Source organism: Apteryx mantelli, chromosome 1 (assembly GCF_036417845.1).
Source record: "Apteryx mantelli isolate bAptMan1 chromosome 1, bAptMan1.hap1, whole genome shotgun sequence".
NCBI lineage: Eukaryota > Metazoa > Chordata > Aves > Apterygiformes > Apterygidae > Apteryx > Apteryx mantelli.
In genome coordinates, this window is record NC_089978.1 from 221780111 (window position 1) to 221793594 (window position 13484).

At 66.3% G+C, this 13484-nt stretch overlaps 1 protein-coding gene across 1 annotated transcript in view; it reads right to left on the reverse strand.

Annotated features, from left to right (window-relative positions):
* SND1 (staphylococcal nuclease and tudor domain containing 1) overlaps positions 1 to 13484 on the reverse strand; it is a 149475-nt gene that overhangs the window by 31071 nt on the left and 104920 nt on the right. The window lies entirely within an intron of this gene.

The window sequence follows — 13484 nt, forward strand, 5'->3', positions numbered from 1 at the left end:
ATGCCAGCCGGCGGGCAGCGCGGGGTGCGTGCAGCCACGGGCAGGCCGATGTCCTTGTCAAGATTAAAAATACCCGGGAGCAAGGAGCCGAAGCGCCCGTTGCGCTGAGCGGCGTCTAAGCAGCATCCATCAGCCCTCCTACCCGCCGCCGCCTCTCGCCGCCGGCTGCACGTCACGCGTGGGGCGGTCTCTGCGCCGTGGCTGCCATCCCGCCCGCCCGGCCGCCCGCTCCGCCGCGGCGCACGGGGAAACCGAGGCACGGCGGCTTCCCGTCGCAGCCTCCCTGCCCGCTTGCAGGACAAGCCCCAGCAAGAGCTGCCAGGCTGCTGCCGGGCTGCAGCCCATTGCAACGGCAAGGCTTTTGCTGCCGGCGGCGTGGCTCGGCGCCTGGGCTCATCAGGAGCGGCGGCAGCACTGGGGGGGGGGGCGGAACTTCCATAAGCACCCAGCCCTGGTCCTGGCACCAGCACCACTGGGAGCAGGCACCGGCACCAGCTCCGGCACCACTGCCGGCCCGGTCCCGCAGCGGCGGACGAGTTCGCCACTTATTTCACCTTCTCTGTGTTGTCTTTTCTTTCCTTCTTCCCCGAGCCCGACACGCAGACTGCGGCAAGCTCTCTTCTCTGCTCTTTTTTAAGGGGGAGAAGGTTTTATCTGCTGCTTTCCCCCACCCCGAGCAATTACGATTGCAGCGCGGGCTGCTGCTGGGCCCATTTGCATAAGCACTTTAGCAACTGCGCTGCCTCCAAATGGTGCGGGCAAGCGGGCTGCTCCCTGGCGAGGCCCCATCGCCCCGAAAAAGTTCCAACCTCGCAAATCGGGTTAATCGAGGACCCGAGCGCCCCGCTCGCCTCCCCTCGGTGCGCGGGCAGCACGGAGAGAGCCCGTCGCGGGAAAGGGCTGCGCCACCCGAGCGGGGGGGGGGTGGACCGGCTCGGAGCGCCGCTCCCGGCCGGAGCGCCGGCGCCGCACGGATCCCGCGGGGCCGCGCGCTGACGGACAGCCCGGGAAACGCCGGGAGACAGCAGCAATTTGCTCCTGAGCCTCGGCAGCTTGGCAGGAAGCAGCATGCCCGGGATAAAGTGGCGGTGGCCGGTGCTGTGCTGCATGGAGCCGGGGTGGAGCGGGCCGGCGGTGCTCCGGATCCCGCGGGAAGGAGCGGGTCGCTCCCTGGGCTGCAGGGCGCGCAGGGACCAAGCCGCGGCCCGTGCGGGAGAAACACCGCAGCGGCGTGGTGCAAAGAGGTGAGGGCTGGACCCGAGGCAGCGGGCGGGCGGCCGGCTCGGCTCGGCTCACGGCTCGCCGCCTCCTCTCCCCAGGCCTGTTTACTCCCGCGCCGCAGCCCCTCGGAGGATGCAAGGAAAAACCTGCTGCAGGAGTGCAAGTACGTGGCTGGAAGCTGCGGCTCGCCGCCTCCCCCACCCAGGTGCCTCGGGAGGAGATGAAGAGGCCCGGCTGATAACGAGATGGATAACGAGCCTGTTACAGACCGAAAAGCATCCCGGCCCCTCCTAGCTGCATCCCACGCCAGGCGGAGGGACTATCCGGAGGGATCTTTAATGCGGGCTGTGGACCCGGGGCTCCAGCCAACAGTGCGCGGGGCCTTTGAGCTCGATGGGCGCCAGGGATCGGTTTGGTGAGCAGAGCACCGGTGCGAGGTGCAGGTGTGCAAGCCGGCATTGCAAAGGGGCAGGCAACCTGCATTGCAGAAGTGCACCGCAGCCCACCCGGCACAGGGGCACACGACCTGCATTGCAAAGGGGCACAAAACCTGCACTGCAAAGGGGCACGCAGCCCACCCAGCAAAGGGGCACGCAGCCTGCATTGCGAAGGGGCACAAAACCTGCATTGCAAAGGGGTGCGCAGCCTGCATTGCAAACGGGCATGCAGCCTGCACGGCACAGGGACACACAACCTGCACTGCAAAAGGGCACGCAGCCTGCACAGCACAGGGACACGCAACCTGCACTGCAAAAGGGCACGCAGCCTGCACGGCACAGGGACACGCAGCCCGCACTGCAAAGGGGCACGAAACCTGCATCGCAAAGGGGTGCGCAGACCACATGGCAAAGGGGCGCGCAACCTGCATCGCAAAGGGGCGCGCAGCAGCGACCCGAATCGCCCTCCCAGCAGCCCTTCGCCACCCCCTGCCCACCTCACCTCCTCCTCCCCGGCCCAGCCGGCCCCCTGCACCATCCGTAACTTGCACCGCCGCAGCCGGAGACGCCGCACGGAGCGACGCGGCACGCCACCAGGCCCCAGCGGCCGCGCCGACGGCCCGGCCTGCCCCGTCCTGCCGCCGCCTGCAGAGCAAACCCTTTTAACTCCCATTTACACAGTGTCACGAGCACAGCCGGCTTCCCCGCGTACAAATCAAGCCGACAGGTCCCCGTCCCCAGGAGCTTCCAGACCACGCTGACCCGGCTAAATCAGCCCCGCGCAACGCTGCCTCCGCAGCTCGCCAAGGCGCTAAAAGGCTTCGCTCGCTCCTTCCCGCGATGGGAGACGCGACGACGGCAGCGGCGCCAGCGGGGACAAGCTCTGCCGCTGCGGCGAGGCCGGTGGGCCGCAGCGAGCACAGCGGCACGCTTTGCTGCTCCCCCATGGCGTGCAATGCACAGTCGTTTCTCGCTCAGTCGCTCGAAACCTCAAAACTCCCACTGCCTGGGAAAGCCAGAGCTCTCCGGGGACCGGGCGGAGGGGGAGGAGGGTGGAAACGGCTCTGAGCCCGTGATTCAGGAGCCATGCATGCCGCGAGGGACACGGCATCCTCCGCCAACCCGCCCGGCTGCTCTTTGTCCTCCAAATCCCATGCAAACCCTGTGCAAACCCTCTCCTGGGGAGGACGGTGCCGCCCTGTGCTGACGGGGCTCCCGCAGCGCGCAAGAGGCTTTGCAACGGCTTCCGCCATCCAACCGAGCATCCAGCAGGAGAACGACTCCTCCCCGCTACAGCAGGAAAAACGTATTGGAGAGGAGAGAATTACACCTTGGCGAGGCGGAATTCGGCCTCCAGATGGAATAAGCCGTTCCTGGGAGGGCACGGGCACACGGAAGGGCGAAGGCGTCCCTGCCGTGCTGGCGGCGGATGCTTGCCGCTTCTTGGCAGCTATCGCCGGCCCGAGGCCGAGCCCAAGGCGCGCGCGGAAGAGCTTGCTGAACTTCGTAACGTTTCCAGCACGGGGCTCCCCGCGCCAGCCCGGCCCACGGGGCGCCGGGCTCTCCCTGCTCCCTGGATGGGCTGGTGGTGCCCCCTCCGGGAGCGAGCAGCCAGCATTTCTGGGGTCCGGGAGCGAGCAGCTGGCGTTTCTGGGGTCCGGGAGCGAGCAGCCAGCATTTCTGGGGTCCGGGAGCGAGCAGCCGGCGTTTCTGGGGTCCGGGAGCGAGCAGACGGCGTTTCTGGGGTCCGGAAGTGAGCAGCTGGTGTTTCTGGGGTCCAGGAGCGAGCAGCCGGCATTTCTGGGGTCCGGGAGCGAGCAGCCGGCGTTTCTGGGGTCCGGGAGCGAGCAGCCGGCGTTCCTGGGGTCCGGGAGCGAGCAGCCGGCGTTCCTGGGGTCCGGGAGCGGGCAGATGGGCTCGCTGCCCGCTCGGTGCCCGCTGCGCCCGCAGCAGAGCACCCGGCCCCCTCCAGCGCGGAGGAACGCAGCGGCCTCCCAGCGCTCTCGCAAAGTGCTGACACACCAGCTGAAATCTCTAATTAAAACCCTAATGATAAAGGAAAAATGTGGGCTACAAGGCAATCAATAACAGAACAAAACACGCTCCTGCAAGGGCTCGTTTGCTCGGACTCCGGTCCCAGGGGGGCTTTGCAGAGCCATTACCCAGCTGCGCGCGGCGAGCGCGGGCGGCGAGGTTATCCATGGGGAGCGCCGAAAACCCGCCCGGCCCCGCGCATCGGGCCACGGAGGGGGCGGCTGCGGGGGGACAAACAGAAAGGTTATAACGAGCTTTGCGGTAACCGAATATTTTATGATAAATGGCCTGGCGCTGCCCATCATTTTTCTCTCAGGCACTTCCGTCGATAAAGGGAAAAGGTGAATTGCTATTGATTACCCCGACGCTCCTGTTGCAGCTGTTCAACTTACGGGAACATGGGGGAAAAAGGAGGGACAAGAAGCGCAGCGGGGCCTGAGGCCGCTCTGCTTCCCGCAGGCTCGTGCGTCGTGGCCCCGCCGGGAGATCCGGGTACCGGCGGCTGCCTTTCTGGAAGGGGTCAAACTCCAGGAGCAGCCGCGAAGGTCGGCCGCGATCCCACTCCCCCCTCCGGCCATGCCGAAAGCTGCCCCGCTTCCATGCACGAGGGCAGGGGGGGCCGGAGCCTGGTGCATCCATGAGAGCGAGCCGGAGCGCTCGGTCCCGGGGTGCCTGCACCACTGATGCACCCGGGGACGGATGCATCCGGCTGAGGTCCGGACTGGGATGCCCAGCGGGAGCTGGCAGGCGGCGCCCGGACTCCTGGGCCCCCTTTTGCCTTTTCCACGGGCATCCTGCCCTCCGGGAGCCCTGCCGAGCGGGTCGGGGTCTCCCCTGAGTCCCCGTGCGGAAGCGGGGCGTGGGCTTCCCGGGCAGCCCCGGAGCATCCCGGCCAGCTCCGGCTGCAGCCCCGGGGCAGGGGCCCGCCGGGGTCGTTAAGCACCGCCAGCGGTGGCTAACGAAGGACGGGGCTGCCTTCCGGGTGTCTTCCGTTACGCGCCCAATGCGCCCGCGGGTGCCGTAAAGGCATAAAGACGCTATTCCCCGTAATGGATGGCGTATTACGAGCTGGAGAGGTCACCAAAGGGAGCAGTATCGTTAACGGCACGGAATAATTCGCCTCGTCTTCGCAGCCGGAGCGCTCAGCCCTTCCGGCGGGTCCCTTCGACCCTCGGCAGCCGCCTGCCGCGAGCTCCGCCGGCGAAGCTTGCAAACGCAGCCGGTGCGAGCGCTCGGCGCGTCGGCGAGCTCTGCTCCGCTCCCTGCCCGGAGCCCCTCGGCCTCGCCGGACCCGGGGTGAAAAAAACCAGCCGCGCCGTTAAAAAATCACCCTCGCGTTACGGCTCCGGCGGGAGCAGCTTCTCCGCACCGCTGCTCCCAGCCGCCGGCACGGCCCGGCTCCCGCGACGTCTCGCCGCCTGCCCTGCCAGCTGCCGCCCGCTGCCCGGCTCCGGGTGTCACCCCCGCGGGGTCCATGGGGCCGCTTTGCCTTGCATTAAAATCCAGGGTCTAAACTGCGCAAGCAAAGGAGAATGGGGAAAACAGCGGGGGGGAGAAAAAAAAGCCACTTTCCGCTCAGTTCCTAGAGGACTTGAGCATTTAGCAGAAGAGTTTAAAAGCTTGCTGACCTGGCACGCTCGAAGAGCTGCGATCATGCTGAGAAACCCTTTAAAAGCGCCCTGGGTATTTGGGAAGGAGGGCGGGGGAGGAAGGCACGAGCGCGCAGCCGGAGGCTGCTCGAGTCCTGCCGGCCCGGCCAGGCGCTGCGCAGGGAGGCAGCGCGCTCCGAGAGGCGCCGGAGCCAAACGCCAGCCCCGGGGCTAAAAATACAGGCCTGACCCTGTTCTAAAATTGCTGCTCAGCACCAGCAGCTGGCAGCGAAACGGGCCCCGAGGCGCGTATCCATCAGCGGGAATGGGCTCCCGGTTGCATTTCCTCATCTGGAAGTGCTGCATTGCACAAGGTGGGGGGGGCTCACATGGGCTGGCTGCCGCGGTGCTGAGGATGGACGGGCCCCCGCCGGCCCCTTCGCCGCTGCTGAAGTGCCCGCGGGGTGCTGCCGAGAGGGTCACTGGGAGGATTCGAACCCGCGACCTTCAGTGCGGCGCCGCGCCACGCGCCGCCTCGCTGTCCCGTGCCGGCGGGGTGCAAGCAGCCACGCCGTGGCACAGCCGGCGATGGACGGCTGGGGGATGTCCCCATCATCTGGTTGCCGTGGAAACCAACGGGAATCACTCTCCAAGGAGCCTCCTTGCAAAAGTGCCGCGATCCCCCCCCTCCCCACACTTTGCTCTGCTCGAGGCAAGCAGCAGCGATGCAGAAAAGGAGAGGAGCCCGAAACGCTGCACCTGGGACGGATGCTGCACCCCGAACCGCTGCGCCCAGGCAGGAGGCTGCACCCCAAACTGCTGCACCCAGGGAGGATGCTGCACCCCAAAGCATTGCACTCAGGGAGGATGCTGCACCCCAAACTGCTGCACCCAGGGAGGATGTTGCACCCCATCCTGCTGCACCCATGGGAAGATGCTGCACCCCAAAGCATTGCACCCAAAGATGATGCTGCACCCCAAACCGCTGTGCCCAGGGATGGATGCAGCACCCCGTCCTGCTGCGCCCAAGGAGGATGCTGCACCCCAAACCACTGCGCCCAGGGAGGAGGCTGCACCCCGTCCCCAAACGCCCTCCCGAGCTCGCCCTGAGATCAGCCGTGGGCCATCAGCTGGTGTCAGCGCCCAGCAAGGCTCGGTGCCGGGTGCGCGGGGGGCACCGCGCGCTTCCTGCAGGCCACAGCCGAGGGGGTCAGCGCTGCTCGGAGAAGGGAGCAATGCAAGCGCCCCGCGGCGCCGGGGACGCCCGGGCAGCGGGACACCGCGCCGGCGGCTGGAGAGGGTCGGAGCGAGCCCTGCTGCCCCTTCGCGGTGCTCGGCTCCTCGTGCAGAGCCGGCGGGAGCGAGCCCGGCAGCCCGCGGCACGGTGGCGAATGTGCGCGTCGCCCTCCCCCTCCCCGCCGCCTCCCTTAGGTCACGGCAGCCGAATCCTCCTCCGGGGATTTTTGTTTATTTAATCCACCCTATTTAGGCACCTTCCTCAGAGGAGGCCTCAAGCCGCCGTGGTGGCAGGCTGCTTTGCTCCAGCGCCCCGCCAGCGCGCCTGGGGCAGCGGTGGGACACCGGGCAGCCGCTTGGGCTCAGCTGTTTAGATCGGGCTTCTCCATCCCCTGTCCTCTGCTGGCTCTCCGGGCTGGGGAACGCAAAGGCAGGAGCCATCTCCAGGCACATGCAGACATGCCAGGTCCCTGCAGTGCCACCGTGCCACCGCCTTGTCCCTGAAATGATGCCATCCCAATGCCCTGTCCCTGCAACGACGCCATCCCAACATCCCGTGCCTGCAGTGACACCATCCCAATGCCCCATCCCTGCAATGATGCCACCTCAACGCCCTGTCCCTTCAACAACGCCATCCCAACACCCTGTCCCTGCAACGACGCCATCCCAATGCCCCATCCCTGCAACGAAGCCATCCCAATGTCCCGTCCCTGCAACGAAACCATCCCAACACCCTGTCCCCACAATGATGCCAACCCAATGCCCCGTCCCTGTAATGATGCCATCCCAACACCCCATCCCTTCAACGACACCATCCCAATGTCCCATCCCTGCAACGACACCATCCCAACACCCCGTCCCTGCAACGACACCATCCCAATGTTCCGTCCCTGCAACGACACCATCCCAATGTCCCATCCCTTCAACGACACCATCCCAACACCCCGTCCCTGCAACGACACCATCCCAATGTCCCATCCCTTCAACGACACCATCCCAACACCCCGTCCCTGCAACGACACCATCCCAATGTTCCGTCCCTTCAACGACACCATCCCAACGCCCTGTCCCTGCAACAACACCATTCCAACACCTCATCCCTGCATCGATGCCATCCCAACACCCCATCCCTGCAACGATGCCATCCCAACATCCCTTGGCCCTGTCCCCACCTCTCGGCTCTGTCACAAGCCCGGAGCTGGGAGGCAGGAAACGCCGAACCCGGCTTGTCCTTCCCTCACGTGCGAACGCGCTGCCCAGCGCTTGGTTTCAGATGGAGGAAGGCTACACCAGGCTCCTGATTTCTCTTCGCTGCACCATGTAGGGTTTAAATACCTCTGATTAAAGCATGAGAGAAACCAGATCCCCGCGCCCCCGGGGAGCGGCGGGAGCGCCTGGCGAATCTAGATGAAAAGCAGCAGCGGCGAGGCGCTAATCACGCCGCGCTGCGAGCCGCCAGCCCGCGGCTCTTCCCACCGCGCGGAGGAGCTTCGCCCCCGCGCCGACCTCCGCCGGCCTGCTGCCTTGCCGAGGCCGGCCAGGCACCGCCGAAACGCAACCTGTCGCGCTCGGAGCAAGCTGAGCCTCGGAGCAGCCGCAGGCTCCCTGGAAGCATCCCGGTGGCTCCGGTGGCGTCAGCCGCACGGGGAGCAAACGCAAGCGAGGGGTCGAGGCAGGCACCTTCCCAGCGGCCGCTCCAGGAGGAAAACAGCTCCCTATATCGCCAACACCCCATCTGCACTGCTGGAGGTCCGGGCAGGCTAAAACCCGCCGAGCACCGACACCTCGTGGCACTGCCAACCCGCCGAGGGGCTCCCCGCGGTCCGGACGCCGGCCGGCTACGGCGCAGGGAGCTCTCCGGAGCAGGGCCGCAGCTGAGCAAAGCTGCCCCCAGCGCCCAGCAGGACGAGCAGGGACCTCCTGCGTTTCTGCCAGCGCTAAGATTTACTTTAGCTCTGCCTGGGGAGCAGAGCGAGCGAGCGAGCGAGACAGCTGCGGCTTTTACGAGAGCCGAGCGTAAGAGCCGCCCCATCGAAATTCAGTGTGCATAGAGGCCAGATGGGAAGAAACACTGGCGGGGTCAGTGCATAAAGAAGAATTGCAACCGGGGAGAAACCGCTGCGCTGCGGCGCAGCCCTCCCTGGGGCGGGGGGGGGGGGTTGCTCGTCACCAGCCCCGCGGAGGCTGCGCGTTTCGGCAAGGTGCCCCGCGGCGCCGGCTGCTCGGGGACGGGGAGGCGCAGCCTGCTCCGCGCAGGGCCCGTCTCTGGGGAGCTGCAGCGGGGTGCAGGGGTTTGGGGTGCAGAGAGGCCCCCCCTTGCAGCCGGCGCGCTGGCTCTCCCCGCGACGTGCCGGGGCTGGGACAGGCTCCCTGCGGAGACGCTGGACGCAGGACTGCACGGGTGCAACGCCGATGCGGCGCCGAGACGTCCGTGCGATGAGACGGTCCGCAGTAAATTGAGGCCGGCTGGTGCGCTTTCACCCGCATCTTCAACGCACCAGCCTGCAGAGAGGCTCCGTGGACGGCGGCGCTGCTTTTGGACCCGGCGGCGCCACTCTGCCCCTTGGCCAGGCGCCGATGAAGAGGAGCTCCTCGTGCCAGCTCGCCTGTGGCTGCTGCGCAGCGACCGGCAGCCCCCGCTGACTCCCTCGCCTGCCCCACGGCAGCTCTCGGCTTGACCACGCACCGGAAAACTGCAGCCAGCCGCTCGGTGCCAGCGCGGCCCCCGCGGGGCACGGGGAAGAGGTTGGCAAGACCCTGCGAAACGGGGCGCAAGGGACAGAGGCGAGCAAGCAGAAAATGATGTGACAAGCCCTGGCTGGTGCACGGAGGCGAGCTCAGATTAAACCAGAAGCCCCGAGGATGTGCTGGGAAAGCAGAATGACGCCCCTGGGATACGGCTCAGCGGTTTGCAGCCAACCTACGGCGTGGTGCAAGATGCTAAGGAAGGCCAGGGCGACCTCCCTGCTCCTGAGCGTCAAAGCTGATCACGCCGTCCTGCATCTGCATCATCTGCATCCACATCAGGATCTGCATCTGCATCCACACCTGCACCTGCATCCCCACCTGCACCTGCATCTGCATCCACATCAGGATCTGCATCTGCATCCACACCTGCACCTGCATCCACAGTTGCACCTGCATCTGCATCCACATCAGGATCTGCATCTGCATCCACACCTGCATCTGCATCCACGCCTGCATCTGAATCCGCAGTTGCACCTGCAGCTGCATCCGCAGTCGCCCAGGGCGGTCTCAGCACCTGCCCTGCTCCGGGCGCTGCTGGACCGTCCCGTGTCCCCTTCCCTCCCCGGAGCTGCAGGGCAGCCGCGAGGCACCAGGACCCGGTGCGGCTGCATGAGGCCGGGTGCAACCCCGCGCCCCGCTGGCTGGGTGAGTCGGGGGCAGCGAGGGGTGTGCCGGCGAGGCACAGCGTGGAGCAGAGCGCGCCCGCCGCACGCCCGGGGCGAGCCTTGTCCCCGCGCTCGGGCAGCCGAGGCGACGCTCTCCGCAGCAGGAGGGTTTGCGGGGGAAACCAGGCCGCGGGCACAGCAGTGACGCAGAGCACGCACGAGCCCGGCGGAGCCCTCCGTGCTGCACTGCCTCTGCCCGAGCTCCGCGCCGGACACAGCGGCCGAACTGCTCCTGCGCCCTGCTCCTGCCCCAGATCCCCCTGCTCCTGTGCCCTGCTCCAGCCCCAGCTCATCCTGCTCCTGCCCCAGCTCCCTCTGCTCCTGCACCCTGCTCCTGCTCCAGCTCCCCCGCTCCCGCCCCAGCTCCCCTGCTCCTGCTCCAGTTCCCCCTGTTCCTGCTCCAGCTCCTCCATTCCTGCCCCAGCTCCCCGTTTCTGCTCCAGCTCCCCCTGTTTCTGCTCCAGCTCCCCCATTCCTGCCCCAGCTCCCCCATTCCTGTCCCAGCTCCTCCATTCCTGCCCCAGCTCCCCCATTCCTGTCCCAGCTCCCCCATTTCTGCCCCAGCTCCCCCATTCCTGCTCCAGCTCCCCCATTCCTGCCCCGCTTCCCTCTGTTCCTGCCCCAGCTCCCCCCTTCCTGCCCCAGCTCCCGCCATCCCCGGAGGACGCTGCCCGTGCAGGGCGCAGGCGCCCGCGGAGGGAAGCGTTACGCCAGGCGCTGCACGTGGCCGAGCACCGCGGCCGCCGGGCGAGACCCGCCAGCGAGGCGCCTGCGACCAACCGCCGGGGCCACCCCGGCCCCGAGCCCGGGCGACGCCGGGCTGCACAACCTCTCGCGCAGGGCCGGGGAGGCTCCGCGGCGGCCGAGCTGAGCCGAGCCGAGCCGCGCCGCCCTGGAGCGACGGCAGGAGCAGCACCGGGAGAGGCGCGCTGGAGCCTGGGAACAACGCTAATTTAAACGCGGCGATGAATTGCAAACCCCAACAACGTGACTGTGTAAATAGAGCCCGCGCAGGAGAGGAGGTGAAAGCAGGCAAGAGCAAAGTCATGTGTGCATAAATTGCACAGTTTTATCCTGACAGCCATTCGGGGAGATGGCTAAAGGCTGCAGAGGGCATTTTTTATCCTATATTGAAATTATGAATCACGGCGTAATTACACGAAATGGATCTTGCGCTCTGGTGACATAGAAGTTTCAATCAGAGAAGTTGCATGAGTTAGTGAATTTTAATACCAAGAGACCTTAACGAGAGCACATTAAAAACAGGGGGAGGCAAAGACAGCAGACAGGTTCATGACAAATTCCTTTAAAGGCTTCGAAGCCGCAGCCGGCGCAGGCCGCCTCTCCCTCCCCGCGGCTCGGCTCTCCCGCTCGGCCCCGGCCCTCCCGGCCGTGCCTCCGCCGCGCCGGCGCTTCAGCAACGCGGAACGGGCGGGAAAGGTGCAAACTAGCACCCAAACTGGCCGTTTTCGCTAGCAGCTCCCCTGCCCGGGCCGCGGGCGGAGCGGTGCCCAGCACGCATCTCTCGGGGTGTTTAGGTACTTTCTCCTTCAGAAGATCAAAAGAAAGTAATTTCCAGCTTTTCATCTGCGAAGACAAAGCTACTCCCCTGCAGGGCAATTTATGTAATTAGAATTAGCGGAGGCCGTGCAAGGTCATCTGCTCTCCCTCCAAGGAAGGGCCCTGCCAGCGCTGCCCGAAGCCAGCCTGAGGACGGGCCTTGCACCGGAGCTGCTGAAGGTGCTGCATTGGGGCCTGCTTCCCGGGGCAGCGCCACGCATCCCCTACGCATCCCCTGTGCATCCACCTGCATCCTCTGGGCATGTGCCATGCATCCCCTGTGCATCCACTGTGCATTTGCTGGGCATGTGCCACGCATCCCCTATGCATCCACCTGCATCTGCTGGGCATGTGCCACGCATCCCCTGTGCATCCCCTGTGCATCCACTGCACAACCACCTGCATCCGTTTGGCATGTGCCATGCATCCCCTGTGCATCCACTGCACATCCACCCTGCATCTGCTGGGCATCCACTGCACGGGACAGCTCCGAGGAGGAGCACGCAAACTACTGCAGAAGATTTAAACCCACTCTGACTCTCCCCAGATGGCACACGCTGCCCGCTCAGAGGCACCCCCATACTGCACTGGCCCCGTGCACCTTGGTCACGTTGGGAGCATGGGGAAAGGTGTCCCCCCATCCCGGGCTCCGTGGCCGAAGAGCAGCCCCGGCGGGAGGCAGACCCTCCCAGGGCAAGGGAAGCACAGCGCTCAACACAACCGCAGCACTCAATGCAACCGCAGTGCTCAATGCAACTGCAATGTGCAATGCAACCGCAGTATTCAATGTAACTGGAGCGCGCAATGCAACCGCAGCGCTCAATGCAACTGCAGTGTGCAATGCAACCGCAGCGCTCAATGCAACCGCAGCGCTCAACGCAACCGCAGCGCTCAACGCAGCCGCAGCACACTGCAACCACAGCGCGCAATGCAACCGCAGTGCGCAATGCAGCCAGCTCTGCAGTGCTTCTCCCCCACACGGAGAGGGGCAGCTCCGTCGCGCTGGCTGGGGGCACGGCTCTGTGCCACGGCCGAGCTGCCCTCCATCCCTTGCCTCACCGGAGCTGCCTCTTCAGCAGGGGCCACAGCCAGGGCCCCGGGAATGCCAGGCGCCCTAGCAGCCCCACCAAGGCGGCCAACCTCCCACGGTGCCGGCTGCACTGCCCACGCCGCTTGCTCAGAGCCCAGCAGCCCTCCAAGGCCATTGCTCCAGATTATTTTTTTCCACCTACGCTGCCAGCAGGGGCCACGGCTGAACTCGACGCTGCCATGGCACAGCCCGGCCCCGGCCCACCGCAGCCCTCCTGGGGCACCGCTCCTGCAGCTGCCTGCTGCTGCTGTGGCAGCGCCAGCGGCCGCCCCGGCTCTGGCACGCGTTGGACCCTCCTCTGCACGCTGCGCTGCAAAAGGCAGCTCCTGCCGGGCTGCACTTTCACCCGTTTGCTCCCGGCGGCTTCTGCACCACGGCCGTTTTGCTCCCGCGGTGCCGATGCGCTCCTGGGGCAGCTACGCTGCAGCAGCTGCCAAGGAGCCACAGCTTCGGGAGAAGCCCGTAAAGAGGCTGCTGAGCTTGTTTTCTCCGAGCACACGAGGGTGAGGCACCGGGAACAGCTGCCGCCCGCATGAGCGAACAGCCATCGCGTCCTGGCTCTGCGCAGTCGCGGCGGGGAAAGACGGGCCGGGAAGCAGGGGCTGGTTTTGGCAGGGATGCTGCACGCAGCCATTAAAACAGGCCATTAGCAGCTCATGATTTGGATCCCTGGCTCCCCGGGCAGGCAGGGAAGCGCGGCGGCATTCGCCTCTGCAGCTCCCGCTGCAGCTCCCGCAGCAAGCGGGGTGGCGGGAGCCGGGACAGCTCCTGGGCACCCGGAAAGCTGCAAGGAGCCGCGAGCTGCAAAGCCCGGGGCCACGTGGCGCCTGCAAACACCGCGGGGCCGTGGCGGCACAGGAACATGCCGAGCAGGGGCCTCCAGCAGGGAAAGGGAGCAGCGGGC